This window comes from Arachis hypogaea, chromosome 20, assembly GCF_003086295.3.
Source record: "Arachis hypogaea cultivar Tifrunner chromosome 20, arahy.Tifrunner.gnm2.J5K5, whole genome shotgun sequence".
Lineage (NCBI taxonomy): Eukaryota > Viridiplantae > Streptophyta > Magnoliopsida > Fabales > Fabaceae > Arachis > Arachis hypogaea.
In genome coordinates this window covers 120553489-120561189 of record NC_092055.1, presented here as the reverse complement: position 1 = coordinate 120561189, position 7701 = coordinate 120553489, and the positions used below count along the sequence as shown (strand labels likewise).

At 34.6% G+C, this 7701-nt stretch overlaps 1 pseudogene; it reads left to right on the top strand.

The window, feature by feature from the left end:
• The first annotated feature begins 740 nt into the window (after positions 1-740).
• On the top strand, positions 741-2354 carry LOC112786243 (protein LPA3-like; annotated as a pseudogene).
• The last annotated feature ends 5347 nt before the right edge of the window (positions 2355-7701 follow it).

The window sequence follows — 7701 nt, the reverse complement described above, 5'->3', positions numbered from 1 at the left end:
AGGTATTTGATCTAATGACTGAACTGCTTTTGATCTAATTGTAGTGCTATTAGTGATAGTTGAGAGTGCCTTAACTTGTCAACTTTTACTTCGTCTTCATTAGTACTTAGCTTCAGATTCTTAGATGCACTTGCGGATATTGTCACAATCAATAACATAACATTTTAAGATATGGCACACGGCTAACTTGAATTCTGATCTAAAATGACATTTTACTTATTAATTATTATTGATTGTGAGCACAGTTCATGTGTGTCGACATATAAGTCCGTTTAGTTGATTTTCATGTCTATGCTTTATGTTAGGCTAACATCAATTTCATGCTTCAAGAGGCATTGTTCTAATTCACGGTTACTTGACCTTTATGAGGCATGCGTCTCAAAGCATTCCACATAATTGTCTCAAATTCCTAAATATTTCAAGGGATCTTCAGATGAGTTCATTGATGCCAACATTCAACTCGCATTGGCTGTTGTGAAAAAGCTCCAGGAGAAACAGGAGACCCGAGCTTGCTTAGTAAGAAGACGCATTATTTTCGTCCCATCCTTAGTTAGAAGAAATATTTATTTTCATGAATAAATTTTTACCTTCTGTTTTTCTGGAGAAGATCTTATGATATATGTTCCCGGTTGTAGGTCTTCCCTGATAAGCCAGAAAAGCGCAGAGCCTTCGAGTTGTTCAAATCAGCTCTGGATTCGGTAATGAAAATACACTTATTATGATTTTTCCCCATCTTTCTAATGGATTTATCTTATTTTCTTGCATCTTTCTTATTTTGAAGTGTCATTTTTGTTGTGCATTCAGAATGATGGCATTACCATTGGTTCCTTAGATATGTCCCTGCTGGACCTATGACTTCATTTTTCTGATCCGTTAGGAACACCCTTGATTTTGATTTTGAAGATGAAAATGAAGGTTTGTTCTTTGGGGAAAATGGCATTAGGATATTGTACAAAGTCAATAATTTTTTTCAAATTATCATGTTCAAAACTTAGGGATGAGAGAATGTATCAAAAATTCAAAATTAATAATAATGCATGATGACTTGATACCTGAACTGCAGATAGATGGAAGTCTAATGAGCCTCCATCACTCTACATATTCCTTAACTGCAGTATGTGTGAACTTGCAAATATAGAAAAGTATGTGGTATGGTGTCTCTGCCATTTGGAATGTTTCTTGAACCTCTTTTCACTTTTAATATTTGATGTGCTTATTAAATTTCGCTATTCCTTATTTGCATTGGGTTGTTGTTGGCTTATTCATTCAGAAAATATTTAGTTTTTTTCTTTGGTGATAATATGCAATAGAATATAAAGCTTGAATCCTTTTGTTTGATTTTGGGACAGCATGTATCACTCTTTTTTTGTATACTATTTTCTTCCAAATCTAGATTTTGATGGCCTTTGTTGGCTGTATAAGCAATTCTTAAATTCTTAATTATTAGCTATTGAACAGGTTATATTTCTGACTCGTTTCATTTTGGTGGTAGTTACTTTAATGTATTTTATATATTGTTACCTCTTGAATTTTGCAGGAAAAATTTGCCGTGTCTACACCAACACTTCTATTTAATCTTGAACTAGACACACTACGGTATATTCTCTTTATATATACATACATGTTACTGTGCCTAAATCCATAGTTTTAATATAATTATTTTTGACAGAGTTAGTATTGAATTTACAGTGCCGATTAGGCCTTTTGGGCTTCCCTCCCAAAGATTTGTATTACCGCTTCCTTTCACAATTCACTCCGGTATTCTACATTAGAATCAGAGAGTATTCAAAGGTGCCTCTTCTTTATTGAATTGTTTTTACCTGATCATTTTATCAAATAATTGGTATTGATTGTTTTCTTTTTATGTTTTTAAGACAGTTGCAATAGCACCTTATATTGTCAATTACAGTGGAGCAGTGTTCCGCCAGTATCCAAGTATGGCTATAGGGTATTTTGATCTTAGTATATAACTGGTGCACTAGATTGTTACTTCATGGTTTGTTGTTCAGGTCCTTGGCAGGTGATGCTTAAGCAAGCAGATGGTTCTTACGCTTGCATAGCAGAAAGCGCAACCCGCTTCACCCTTGGTGAAGTAAATACATAATCTTTAACTCTTTTCACTTTTTAAACTGTAAACACTTTGGTATTAACTTTTATTTTGTTGGAGCTGAAGATAGTAGCTTATAAGAAAATCAAATTTTAGTTTTCTCAATTATAAAGAAACTCTTACCTGCCTCTTTTGATATTGCAGGCAAGCACATGGTGGGAAGAAGATTTTGATTTGGAAGCATCTTCTGCATGGAGGAGCTGATCACTACACTGTAAAACTACTATAATAGATTCTCTCTGTTTTTTTATTTAAATGTAAGTTCTATGTAATATTCCCAATTTTCTGTTATGTTATTGAGGTTCATTAAGTCAGATTTCAAATTTTCTGTAAGAAATTGTTTGAGAAATTGTGATGGTGTTTTTTTGGGCGCTTTGAGTGTGTTTGCTAATATGTAGATATATATTTTGGTCATGGATTTTCGGTATTGCGCAGTTGGCTGTTCACAAGTGCCCTGAATGTAGACAACCACTACCCGAAAGCTATTCGCCTCCGGCAGATGAACCTTGGACGACTGGGATCTTTGGATGCACTGAAGATAGGAAAAGTTGTAAGTAATGCATTAATGGTCAATGTTAATAGTCTGTTTATATTTTTTTAATGCTGTAATTGCCTTCGATATAATCTAAACTAAGTTTATATAGGCTAGAGTGGATCCATGACCATGAATTCATTGAGTACTGACTAGTTGGCAGAAACTGAGTTGCAGAAACTGAGTTGCATAGACATTTGACAGCATCATTGTAACATAAAAATTAACTGAACACTTTCTTTGATCACTTTGTTGTCCTTCTTCCAAAATTATTAAAAATGATTTGGAACTGCTTCTACTGCAATTCAGGTTAATATACAACTAAGAACCAACTAACTAACTAGTTCATATTTTCAATGCCCATCATTTCTATAATACTAGTTCATATCTGTCTTCCTTCTATCTTCCTTCTTTCTACGTTTATTTTTTTTGTCTGTCTCTCTCGCGCTTCTCTCTTTCTCTCTATATATATTATATGAAAGTGATATTCTTGTTCTCTCCTTATTCTTTTGTTAAATTCCTCTGAAGTGAGTTGCCCCATTTCTACTAGTGCATTGTATAGCTTATTGGCTGATTGAAAATAGCTTAATTGTTCTTAGTTGGGATCTATGGAAATCATTACTCCTTGCATTATATATTAGAATTGTTCTTAGTCCTAGTCCTAGAAATTAATTTTACAACTTCTAAAAATTTTTGTTGGAAGCCCATGAATTAAAATATATAGAAGGCCAGATTTTTGTATTTTCAACTTTTGAATTGAGAACTAATTTACTAGTTTCATTTCATGGAAAATTAGTTAATTCATATGGTCCCTTTAAGTTGCTGGAAGCACCCCACAACTGGTGGCAAGAAGCATGAGCACCTGAAATTGCTTCTGTGCAGATTGAATGGAGTGTCAGGGGTGGCTCCTTATGCATTCAATTGACATAATTTTCATTAGGATGTTGAGTAATGAGTTTTTTGTGCCATAACAAAGTGAATAACTTTCCCTACTGATATTTTTTCATGTATTTTTCATTGTTGTGTACTTTTACTGACATGCAGTACTTTGAAATATTTTCAGGCAAGAAGTGTAGCGCTTTTCTAATTGCATTAAGAGATATAAAGCAACACGACATTACTCAAAGGATGCGCGGGCTACTGGTTGATTGGCTTGTAGAGATTTGCATAATGTAATTTTTTTCATATAATACAATGTTATGAATTATAGCCGATAAATTTAGTACGGTTGAACAATACACTAAGGATTATAGTTGATGTATCAATACATTTTGTTTATATTTTGAATTATATTGACTTGCTTGTTTATATTACTTTTCTTTTAGTTTGATAATATGATGAATTTGTTTATTTTTTGAAATATTATAAATATTCAAATACAAATTAGATAAAATTTTGTATTTATTAAATTTATATTTATTTTGTATGAAAACAGGTTTATTTTGTAGTTAAAAAATCTAAAAAAAATTCTATTTTATCTTATAGACAGATTTACAGACGGATTTTTTATCTGTATTCAGAGTTTGGAGTGGTTTTCCAAGGCTCTAATTACCAACAGAAAATCTATTGAAAAATCTGTCTGTAATTACAGATGGAAAATCCGTCGGAAAATCTGTCTGTAATTACAGACGGAAAATCCGTCGGAAAATCCGTCTGTAATTATCGACAAAAAATCCATCGGAAAGTTCGACGCCTAAGGGAAATGGGTGGAGAATTTACAGAGAAAAATCCGTCGGTAACTGGTAAAACTCCGTCGGTAATTTTCCGATGGAAAAAATCCGTCGGTAAATAATTTCCGACGAGGCTTTTACAGAGGGACAAAATTCATCGGTAATTTCGTCGGTAACCAAAAATTCGTCTGTAATATAGACCAAATTTGTCTGTAAATCTGTCTGTATTAAGAAATTTTCTAGTTGTGTCTATGGATATTTAATTTTTTTTTAAAATTATCACAATCATAATAAATTCAATACAATTCAACTAAATGTATCAAATTAAAACACAATTAAACACAAATACAAAGTAATTAATATACACACAAAATCTTTAACATACAAATTAAAATAAAATGACACAAATTTAAAAATTTAGCTATTGTAAATTTAAATATTATACACATAATTAATTTTTTCCTTTATAAAACTTAAAAAAAATAAAAACAAAGACCATTAAACATACACTTATATAAAGATATTTAAGTAATTTTTTTGTGGGGATTTCGTGGGTCTTTGTGGGGTGGGTACCTCAATCCCCGCTCCCAATTTATTCGTGGGGGTGGGTCTCCGTTACCATGGGGATTTTACGAGTCTCTATTTATTCAAGGTACCTTGCTCTGCTCCTTTTCTCACCCAGCCTTCTTCTCTTCATTTTCAAAATTTTAGGGTTTTGGTATCGAAAAATTGAATGATTTTGATGGTTTAGGTGAATTCTAGCAGTGGGTAACCTCTGGGTTTCATCAAAAACACCAGTGGGTATGGTAAGAACCATTAAATCCTTGTAAATTATTGAAATTGGTAACTTTATGTTGATTATAGCAAAATTGTGTGGTATTAGATTAAATTGTATGAATTAGAATCAAATTGGTAGATGCATGTTAGATGCTTGATTTGAGCTTTGGAAGTTGGAAATTCAATTGGTGAGGAGTTGGAGGCTTGGAGCTTGTGGAGGAGAGGATTTTGAGGTGTTCCAAGCTCAGGGAGGAATCGGCCAATGTATGGTTTTGGTTTCTCGTAGTTAATGTATAATGTTACGTGAAAATTTAGGCTAGTAGACTTTAAGATAGGAATAAATTGAATGTATTGAATGAATTGTTGATTGAATTGTATATGTGGTATATGAATTGTGAATGAAGATTGAATGAGTTTGTATGTGTTGGAGTATGATTTTGATGATTATAAAATGATGATGATTATTGATGTTGATGAGGATTTATGGAGATTGTGATATTGGTAAGAATTGTGAATGGTGGATGGTAAATTGAATTGAGTAATTAGTGTGGATTGATTGAGAAATGATGGAGGGGAAATTGGTATTGATTTGGTTATAGTTGAAATGACTTTTGGATTGAAAATTTTGAAAAATTTGAGGTTTGGTATTTTTGGATAAAAACTTATTTTTGATCAATCTTAGCGGGCCATAACTTGACTTTCGGACCCTTAAATTTTGTCAAACTTGTCTTGAATGAAAATTGGGTTTGTCAAATTTACAACGTTTGAAGAATGGACTAAAAATGATTTTTAACAAAAAATTATGCATGTTTGAAGTTGGGTGTGTAAAATTGATTTATGCAGACTTAACAGCTTTTTTCTGAAAATCACAAGGCATGCGTACGCGAAAACATGCATGCGTACGCGAGAATTCTCTCTGTTCAACACACTCGCATACGCATGAGGTGGATACGTATGCGCGATTTTGTCAATTTTCACACTCATGCGTATCATCCGAACACTCCGTGCAAAGCTGGATTGCGTGTATTCTATTATTATGGTGGAGCCGGGTATCTGTCCTAGAATTGTCCAAAAATGAAGACTCAGGAAGCTGGGAGAGCTCAACAGCAGGGATGCGTGTTCACTATGACGGCGGATGGTGCTGAGAAATAAGCCACTCTGATTAGAGGTAATTGTAAAATCGAAGACAAAATCTTAATTACTTTGCTTGATACTGGGGTATCACATTCATTCATATCGTTTGAGAAAGCTAGTGAGTTATGATTGAAGATAACTATGTTAGTTATGACTTACAAGTACATATTCCTGCCTCTAAGGCTGTCGTGACTAGGTTAGACTGTCAACAAGTCATGTTTCGAATCAAACACCGAACCTTTGTCCATGATTTAATTTGCCAATTACTGGACTCGATATAATTCTGGGTTTGGATTGGCTATCAAAGCATCACGTACTGCTTGATCATTTTGAACGGTCAGTGCAATTTATGTGTGAAAGGTCAGAAAGACCGGTGGTGGCAAATGGATATTATCTTAATTCTGTTATGGTGAACTGTAGTGGGAGTAAGTGTCAGAATTTCATGCTATTAGCTTCAAGTGTGTTGGGTGATGAATAGAGTTTGAATTAGATTTCGGTTGTAAGTGAATTTCCTGAGGTATTCCCTGAAAACATACCTGAATTTTCTTCTTCTAAAAAAATTGAGTTTGCGATTGAGCTGGTGCTTGGAGCCGAACCAATTTCAATTGTGCCCTATCAAATGTCGCCCTTGGAGTTAGCTGAACTTAAAGCTTAGCTGGAGGAGTTAATAAGTAAGAACTTCATCTGGCCAAGCACGAGAATGAAGAATGATGTGGCGTTGCATGTTTCAAAATGTATGACCTGCTCGAAGGTAAAGATTGAGCACCAGAGATCATCCGAAACCTTACAACCTTTGGAGATTCCACAGTGAAAGTGGAAAGGTATCGCCATAGACTTCGTGTCAGGATTGCCGAGGACTAGGGCAGGATTTGATGCAGAATGGGTAATTGTGAATCGGTTGACGAAGTCTGCTCACTTTTTGCCTGTCCAGATGAACTGTACCTTAGAGGAGTTAACCCGTTTGTATATTAAAGAGATTGTGAGACTGCATAGTGTGCCTTCAACCATAGTTTTTGACAGGAATCCTGGCTTCACTTCAAGATTTTGGGGGGCTTTTCAAAAGGCGTTTGGGACGCGATTATGTTTAAGCGCTGCTTATCACCCACAGACAAGCGGATAATCAGAAAGAACCATTCAAACCTTAGAGGATATGCTGAGAGCGTGTGTATTGGATCTACCGAGGAGCTAGAAGCGGTATATGCCATTGGTGGAATTTGCGTACAACAACAGCTATCATGCGAGCATTGGAATGGCTCCATATGAGGTGCTATATGGAATAAAATGCCAATCTCCCCTTTGTTGGTACGAAGCAGGTGAATAAAGTATTTTGAGCCTTGACCTGGTAGCAAAGATAACCGAGCAGATTAAGCGAATACAAGCTAGAATTCTCACTGCACAGAGTCCTCAGAATAGTTACACGGATCTGCGGCAGAAGCCGTTGGAATATAGTGAAGGAAACTTTGTATTTCTGATGGTTACAC